A 9,746-nucleotide genomic window follows, 5' to 3' on the forward strand; every position below is an offset into this window, starting at 1 on the left:
ACAAGCTTAGCATGCCGCGTCGCGTGCCCTCGGCGCCACCAAGCAGTATATATCAGCGGATTTCCGCATTTGCATTTCTTATCGGCGCTAGAATGAGTCCCCACTCCTTACTTTGTAAATTTTTTGATTCCTCATTCGTCTCTTCTCCACTCACAAGCTTAGCTTGCCGCGTCGCGTGCCCTCGGCGCCACCAAGCAGTATATATCAGCGGATTTCTGCATTTGCATTTCTTATCGTCGCTAGAATGAGTCCCCACTCCTTACTTTGTAAATTTTTTGATTCCTCATTCGTCTCTTCTCCACTCACAAGCTTAGCTTGCCGCGTCGCGTGCCATCGGCGCCACCAAGCAGTATATATCAGCGGATTTCCGCATTTGCATTTCTTATCGGCGCTAGAATGAGTCCCCACTCCTTACTTTGTAAATTTTTTGATTCCTCATTCGTCTCTTCTCCACTCACAAGCTTAGCTTGCCGCGTCGCGTACCCTCGGCGCCACCAAGCAGTATATATCAGCGGATTTCCGCATTTGCATTTCTTATCGGCGCTAGAATGAGTCCCCACTCCTTACTTTGTAAATTTTTTGATTCCTCATTCGTCTCTTCTCCACTCACAAGCTTAGCTTGCCGCGTCGCGTGCCCTCGGCGCCACCAAGCAGTATATATCAGCGGATTTCCGCATTTGCATTTCTTATCGGCGCTAGAATGAGTCCCCACTCCTTACTTTGTAAATTTTTTGATTCCTCATTCGTCTCTTCTCCACTCACAAGCTTAGCTTGCCGCGTCGCGTACATTTGGCGCCACCAAGCAGTATATATCAGCGGATTTCCGCATTTGCATTTCTTATCGGCGCTAGAATGAGTCCCAACTCCTTACTTTGTAAATTTTTTGATTCCTCATTCGTCTCTTCTCCACTCACAAGCTTAGCTTGCCGCGTCGCGTGCCCTCAGCGCCACCAAGCAGTATATATCAGCGGATTTCCGCATTTGCATTTCTTATCGGCGCTAGAATGAGTCCCCACTACTTACTTTGTAAATTTTTTGATTCCTCATTCGTCTCTTCTCCACTCACAAGCTTAGATTGCCGCGTCGCGTACCCTCGGCGCCACCAAGCAGTATATATCAGCGGATTTCCGCATTTGCATTTCTTATCGGCGCTAGAATGAGTCCCCACTCCTTACTTTGTAAATTTTTTGATTCCTCATTCGTCTCTTCTCCACTCACAAGCTTAGCTTGCCGCGTCGCGTGCCCTCGGCGCCACCAAGCAGTATATATCAGCGGATTTCCGCATTTGCATTTCTTATCGGCGCTAGAATGAGTCCCCACTCCTTACTTTGTAAATTTTTTGATTCCTCATTCGTCTCTTCTCCACTCACAAGCTTAGCTTGCCGCGTCGCGTGCCCTCGGCGCCACCAAGCAGTATATATCAGCGGATTTCTGCATTTGCATTTCTTATCGGCGCTAGAATGAGTCCCCACTCCTTACTTTGTAAATTTTTTGATTCCTCATTCGTCTCTTCTCCACTCACAAGCTTAGCTTGCCGCGTCGCGTGCCCTCGGCGCCACCAAGCAGTATATATCAGCGGATTTCCGCATTTGCATTTCTTACCGGCACTAGAATGAGTCCCCACTCCTTACTTTGTAAATTTTTTGATTCCTCATTCGTCTCTTCTCCACTCACAAGCTTAGCTTGCCGCGTCGCGTGCCCTCGGCGCCACCAAGCAGTATATGTCAGCGGATTTCCGCATTTGCATTTCTTATCGGCGCTAGAATGAGTCCCCACTCCTTACTTTGTAAATTTTTTATTCCTCATTCGTCTCTTCTCCACTCACAAGCTTAGCTTGCCGCGTCGCGTGCCCTCGGCGCCACCAAGCAGTATATATCAGCGGATTTCCGCATTTGCACTTCTTATCGGCGCTAGAATGAATCCCCACTCCTTACTTTGTAAATTTTTTGATTCCTCATTCGTCTCTTCTCCACTCACAAGCTTAGCTTGCCGCGTCGCGTACCCTTGGCGCCACCAAGCAGTATATATCAGCGGATTTCCGCATTTGCATTTCTTATCGGCGCTAGAATGAGTCCCCACTCCTTACTTTGTAAATTTTTTGATTCCTCATTCGTCTCTTCTCCACTCACAAGCTTAGCTTTCCGCGTCGCGTGCCCTCGGCGCCACCAAGCAGTATATATCAGCGAATTTCCGCATTTGCATTTCTTATCGGCGCTAGAATGAATCCCCACTCTTTACTTTGTAAATTTTTTGATTCCTCATTCGTCTCTTCTCCACTCACAAGCTTAGCTTGCCGCGTCGCGTACCCTTGGCGCCACCAAGCAGTATATATCAGCGGATTTCCGCATTTGCATTTCTTATCGGCGCTAGAATGAGTCCCCACTCCTTACTTTGTAAATTTTTTGATTCCTCATTCGTCTCTTCTCCACTCACAAGCTTAGCTTGCCGCGTCGCGTGCCCTCGGCGCCACCAAGCAGTATATATCAGCGAATTTCCGCATTTGCATTTCTTATCGGCGCTAGAATGAATCCCCACTCCTTACTTTGTAAATTTTTTGATTCCTCATTCGTCTCTTCTCCACTCACAAGCTTAGCTTGCCGCGTCGCGTGCCCTCGGCGCCACCAAGCAGTATATATCAGCGGATTTCCGCATTTGCATTTCTTATCGGCGCTAGAATGAGTCCCCACTCCTTACTTTGTAAATTTTTTGATTCCTCATTCGTCTCTTCTCCACTCACAAGCTTAGCTTGCCGCGTCGCGTGCCCTCGGCGCCACCAAGCAGTATATATCAGCGGATTTCCGCATTTGCATTTCTTATCGGCGCTAGAATGAATCCCCACTCCTTACTTTGTAAATTTTTTGATTCCTCATTCGTCTCTTCTCCACTCACAAGCTTAGCTTGCCGCGTCGCGTGCCCTCGGCGCCACCAAGCAGTATATATCAGCGGATCTCCGCATTTGCATTTCTTATCGGCGCTAGAATGAATCCCCACTCCTTACTTTGTAAATTTTTTGATTCCTCATTCGTCTCTTCTCCACTCACAAGCTTAGCTTGCCGCGTCGCGTGCCCTCGGCGCCACCAAGCAGTATATATCAGCGGATTTCCGCATTTGCATTTCTTATCGGCGCTAGAATGAATCCCCACTCCTTACTTTGTAAATTTTTTGATTCCCCATTCGTCTCTCATCCACTCACAAGCTTAGCTCGCCGCGTCGCGTGCCCTCGGCGCCACCAAGCAGTATATGTCAGCGGATTTCCGCATTTCCATTTCTTATCGGCGCTAGAATGAATCCCCACTCCTTACTTTGTAAATTTTTTGATTCCTCATTCGTCTCTTCTCCACTCACAAGCTTAGCTTGCCGCGTCGCGTGCCCTCGGCGCCACCAAGCAGTATATATCAGCGAATTTCCGCATTTGCATTTCTTATCGGCGCTAGAATGAATCCCCAATCCTTACTTTGTAAATTTTTTGATTCCTCATTCGTCTCTTCTCCACTCACAAGCTTAGCTTGCCGCGTCGCGTGCCCTCGGCGCCACCAAGCAGTATATATCAGCGAATTTCCGCATTTGCATTTCTTATCGGCGCTAGAATGAATCCCCACTCCTTACTTTGTAAATTTTTTGATTCCCCATTCGTCTCTCATCCACTCACAAGCTTAGCTCGCCGCGTCGCGTGCCCTCGGCGCCACCAAGCAGTATATATCAGCGGATTTCCGCATTTCCATTTCTTATCGGCGCTAGAATGAATCCCCACTCCTTACTTTGTAAATTTTTTGATTCCTCATTCGTCTCTTCTCCACTCACAAGCTTAGCTTGCCGCGTCGCGTACCCTTGGCGCCACCAAGCAGTATATATCAGCGGATTTCCGCATTTGCATTTCTTATCGGCGCTAGAATGAATCCCCACTCCTTACTTTGTAAATTTTTTGATTCCTCATTCGTCTCTTCTCCACTCACAAGCTTAGCTTGCCGCGTCGCGTGCCCTCGGCGCCACCAAGCAGTATATATCAGCGAATTTCCGCATTTGCATTTCTTATCGGCGCTAGAATGAATCCCCACTCCTTACTTTGTAAATTTTTTGATTCCTCATTCGTCTCTTCTCCACTCACAAGCTTAGCTTGCCGCGTCGCGTGCCCTCGGCGCCACCAAGCAGTATATATCAGCGGATCTCCGCATTTGCATTTCTTATCGGCGCTAGAATGAGTCCCCACTCCTTACTTTGTAAATTTTTTGATTCCTCATTCGTCTCTTCTCCACTCACAAGCTTAGCTTGCCGCGTCGCGTGCCCTCGGCGCCACCAAGCCGTATATATCAGCGGATTTCCGCATTTGCATTTCTTATCTGCGCTAGAATGAATCCCCACTCCTTACTTTGTAAATTTTTTGATTCCTCATTCGTCTCTTCTCCACTCACAAGCTTAGCTTGCCGCGTCGCGTGCCCTCGGCGCCACCAAGCAGTATATATCAGCGAATTTCCGCATTTGCATTTCTTATCGGCGCTAGAATGAAGCCCCACTCCTTACTTTGTAAATTTTTTGATTCCCCATTCGTCTCTCATCCACTCACAAGCTTAGCTCGCCGCGTCGCGTGCCCTCGGCGCCACCAAGCAGTATATGTCAGCGGATTTCCGCATTTCCATTTCTTATCGGCGCTAGAATGAATCCCCACTCCTTACTTTGTAAATTTTTTGATTCCTCATTCGTCTCTTCTCCACTCACAAGCTTAGCTTGCCACGTCGCGTACCCTTGGCGCCACCAAGCAGTATATATCAGCGGATTTCCGCATTTGCATTTCTTATCGGCGCTAGAATGAATCCCCACTCCTTACTTTGTAAATTTTTTGATTCCTCATTCGTCTCTTCTCCACTCACAAGCTTAGCTTGCCGCGTCGCGTGCCCTCGGCGCCACCAAGCAGTATATATCAGCGAATTTCCGCATTTGCATTTCTTATCGGCGCTAGAATGAATCCCCACTCCTTACATTGTAAATTTTTTGATTCCTCATTCGTCTCTTCTCCACTCACAAGCTTAGCTTGCCGCGTCGCGTGCCCTCGGCGCCACCAAGCAGTATATATCAGCGGATTTCCGCATTTGCATTTCTTATCGGCGCTAGAATGAGTCCCCACTCCTTACTTTGTAAATTTTTTGATTCCTCATTTGTCTCTTCTCCACTCACAAGCTTAGCTTGCCGCGTCGCGTGCCCTCGGCGCCACCAAGCAGTATATATCAGCGGATTTCCGCATTTGCATTTCTTATCGGCACTAGAATGAGTCCCCACTCCTTACTTTGTAAATTTTTTGATTCCTCATTCGTCTCTTCTCCACTCACAAGCTTAGCTTGCCGCGTCGCGTTCCCTCGGCGCCACCAAGCAGTATATATCAGCGGATTTCCGCATTTGCATTTCTTATCGGCGCTAGAATGAGTCCCCACTCCTTACTTTGTAAATTTTTTGATTCCTCATTCGTCTCTTCTCCACTCACAAGCTTAGCTTGCCGCGTCGCGTACCCTCGGCGCCACCAAGCAGTATATATCAGCGGATTTCCGCATTTGCATTTCTTATCGGCGCTAGAATGAGTCCCCACTCCTTACTTTGTAAATTTTTTGATTCCTCATTCGTCTCTTCTCCACTCACAAGCTTAGCTTGCCGCGTCGCGTGCCCTCGGCGCCACCAAGCAGTATATATCAGCGGATTTCCGCATTTGCATTTCTTATCGGCGCTAGAATGAGTCCCCACTCCTTACTTTGTAAATTTTTTGATTCCTCATTCGTCTCTTCTCCACTCACAAGCTTAGCTTGCCGCGTCGCGTGCCCTCGGCGCCACCAAGCAGTATATATCAGCGGATTTCCGCATTTGCACTTCTTATCGGCGCTAGAATGAATCCCCACTCCTTACTTTGTAAATTTTTTGATTCCTCATTCGTCTCTTCTCCACTCACAAGCTTAGCTTGCCGCGTCGCGTACCCTTGGCGCCACGAAGCAGTATATATCAGCGGATTTCCGCATTTGCATTTCTTATCGGCGCTAGAATGAGTCCCCACTCCTTACTTTGTAAATTTTTTGATTCCTCATTCGTCTCTTCTCCACTCACAAGCTTAGCTTTCCGCGTCGCGTGCCCTCGGCGCCACCAAGCAGTATATATCAGCGAATTTCCGCATTTGCATTTCTTATCGGCGCTAGAATGAATCCCCACTCCTTACTTTGTAAATTTTTTGATTCCTCATTCGTCTCTTCTCCACTCACAAGCTTAGCTTGCCGCATCGCGTACCCTTGGCGCCACCAAGCAGTATATATCAGCGGATTTCCGCATTTGCATTTCTTATCGGCGCTAGAATGAGTCCCCACTCCTTACTTTGTAAATGTTTTGATTCCTCATTCGTCTCTTCTCCACTCACAAGCTTAGCTTGCCGCGTCGCGTGCCCTCGGCGCCACCAAGCAGTATATATCAGCGAATTTCCGCATTTGCATTTCTTATCGGCGCTAGAATGAATCCCCACTCCTTACTTTGTAAATTTTTTGATTCCTCATTCGTCTCTTCTCCACTCACAAGCTTAGCTTGCCGCGTCGCGTGCCCTCGGCGCCACCAAGCAGTATATATCAGCGGATTTCCGCATTTGCATTTCTTATCGGCGCTAGAATGAATCCCCACTCCTTACTTTGTAAATTTTTTGATTCCTCATTCGTCTCTTCTCCACTCACAAGCTTAGCTTGCCGCGTCGCGTGCCCTCGGCGCCACCAAGCAGTATATATCAGCGGATTTCCGCATTTGCATTTCTTATCGGCGCTAGAATGAATCCCCACTCCTTACTTTGTAAATTTTTTGATTCCTCATTCGTCTCTTCTCCACTCACAAGCTTAGCTTGCCGCGTCGCGTGCCCTCGGCGCCACCAAGCAGTATATATCAGCGGATCTCCGCATTTGCATTTCTTATCGGCGCTAGAATGAATCCCCACTCCTTACTTTGTAAATTTTTTGATTCCTCATTCGTCTCTTCTCCACTCACAAGCTTAGCTTGCCGCGTCGCGTGCCCTCGGCGCCACCAAGCAGTATATATCAGCGGATTTCCGCATTTGCATTTCTTATCGGCGCTAGAATGAATCCCCACTCCTTACTTTGTAAATTTTTTGATTCCCCATTCGTCTCTCATCCACTCACAAGCTTAGCTCGCCGCGTCGCGTGCCCTCGGCGCCACCAAGCAGTATATGTCAGCGGATTTCCGCATTTCCATTTCTTATCGGCGCTAGAATGAATCCCCACTCCTTACTTTGTAAATTTTTTGATTCCTCATTCGTCTCTTCTCCACTCACAAGCTTAGCTTGCCGCGTCGCGTGCCCTCGGCGCCACCAAGCAGTATATATCAGCGAATTTCCGCATTTGCATTTCTTATCGGCGCTAGAATGAATCCCCAATCCTTACTTTGTAAATTTTTTGATTCCTCATTCGTCTCTTCTCCACTCACAAGCTTAGCTTGCCGCGTCGCGTGCCCTCGGCGCCACCAAGCAGTATATATCAGCGAATTTCCGCATTTGCATTTCTTATCGGCGCTAGAATGAATCCCCACTCCTTACTTTGTAAATTTTTTGATTCCCCATTCGTCTCTCATCCACTCACAAGCTTAGCTCGCCGCGTCGCGTGCCCTCGGCGCCACCAAGCAGTATATATCAGCGGATTTCCGCATTTCCATTTCTTATCGGCGCTAGAATGAATCCCCACTCCTTACTTTGTAAATTTTTTGATTCCTCATTCGTCTCTTCTCCACTCACAAGCTTAGCTTGCCGCGTCGCGTACCCTTGGCGCCACCAAGCAGTATATATCAGCGGATTTCCGCATTTGCATTTCTTATCGGCGCTAGAATGAATCCCCACTCCTTACTTTGTAATTTTTTTGATTCCTCATTCGTCTCTTCTCCACTCACAAGCTTAGCTTGCCGCGTCGCGTGCCCTCGGCGCCACCAAGCAGTATATATCAGCGAATTTCCGCATTTGCATTTCTTATCGGCGCTAGAATGAATCCCCACTCCTTACTTTGTAAATTTTTTGATTCCTCATTCGTCTCTTCTCCACTCACAAGCTTAGCTTGCCGCGTCGCGTGCCCTCGGCGCCACCAAGCAGTATATATCAGCGGATCTCCGCATTTGCATTTCTTATCGGCGCTAGAATGAGTCCCCACTCCTTACTTTGTAAATTTTTTGATTCCTCATTCGTCTCTTCTCCACTCACAAGCTTAGCTTGCCGCGTCGCGTGCCCTCGGCGCCACCAAGCAGTATATATCAGCGGATTTCCGCATTTGCATTTCTTATCTGCGCTAGAATGAATCCCCACTCCTTACTTTGTAAATTTTTTGATTCCTCATTCGTCTCTTCTCCACTCACAAGCTTAGCTTGCCGCGTCGCGTGCCCTCGGCGCCACCAAGCAGTATATATCAGCGAATTTCCGCATTTGCATTTCTTATCGGCGCTAGAATGAAGCCCCACTCCTTACTTTGTAAATTTTTTGATTCCCCATTCGTCTCTCATCCACTCACAAGCTTAGCTCGCCGCGTCGCGTGCCCTCGGCGCCACCAAGCAGTATATGTCAGCGGATTTCCGCATTTCCATTTCTTATCGGCGCTAGAATGAATCCCCACTCCTTACTTTGTAAATTTTTTGATTCCTCATTCGTCTCTTCTCCACTCACAAGCTTAGCTTGCCACGTCGCGTACCCTTGGCGCCACCAAGCAGTATATATCAGCGGATTTCCGCATTTGCATTTCTTATCGGCGCTAGAATGAATCCCCACTCCTTACTTTGTAAATTTTTTGATTCCTCATTCGTCTCTTCTCCACTCACAAGCTTAGCTTGCCGCGTCGCGTGCCCTCGGCGCCACCAAGCAGTATATATCAGCGAATTTCCGCATTTGCATTTCTTATCGGCGCTAGAATGAATCCCCACTCCTTACATTGTAAATTTTTTGATTCCTCATTCGTCTCTTCTCCACTCACAAGCTTAGCTTGCCGCGTCGCGTGCCCTCGGCGCCACCAAGCAGTATATATCAGCGGATTTCCGCATTTGCATTTCTTATCGGCGCTAGAATGAGTCCCCACTCCTTACTTTGTAAATTTTTTGATTCCTCATTTGTCTCTTCTCCACTCACAAGCTTAGCTTGCCGCGTCGCGTGCCCTCGGCGCCACCAAGCAGTATATATCAGCGGATTTCCGCATTTGCATTTCTTATCGGCGCTAGAATGAGTCCCCACTCCTTACTTTGTAAATTTTTTGATTCCTCATTCGTCTCTTCTCCACTCACAAGCTTAGCTTGCCGCGTCGCGTGCCCTCGGCGCCACCAAGCAGTATATATCAGCGGATTTCCGCATTTGCATTTCTTATCGGCGCTAGAATGAGTCCCCACTCCTTACTTTGTAAATTTTTTGATTCCTCATTCGTCTCTTCTCCACTCACAAGCTTAGCTTGCCGCGTCGCGTACCCTCGGCGCCACCAAGCAGTATATATCAGCGGATTTCCGCATTTGCATTTCTTATCGGCGCTAGAATGAGTCCCCACTCCTTACTTTGTAAATTTTTTGATTCCTCATTCGTCTCTTCTCCACTCACAAGCTTAGCTTGCCGCGTCGCGTGCCCTCGGCGCCACCAAGCAGTATATTTCAGCGGATTTCCGCATTTGCATTTCTTATCGGCGCTAGAATGAGTCCCCACTCCTTACTTTGTAAATTTTTTGATTCCTCATTCGTCTCTTCTCCACTCACAAGCTTAGCTTGCCGCG

The sequence above is a fragment of the Schistocerca piceifrons genome, chromosome 5 (genome assembly GCF_021461385.2).
Source record: "Schistocerca piceifrons isolate TAMUIC-IGC-003096 chromosome 5, iqSchPice1.1, whole genome shotgun sequence".
Taxonomy (NCBI): domain Eukaryota; kingdom Metazoa; phylum Arthropoda; class Insecta; order Orthoptera; family Acrididae; genus Schistocerca; species Schistocerca piceifrons.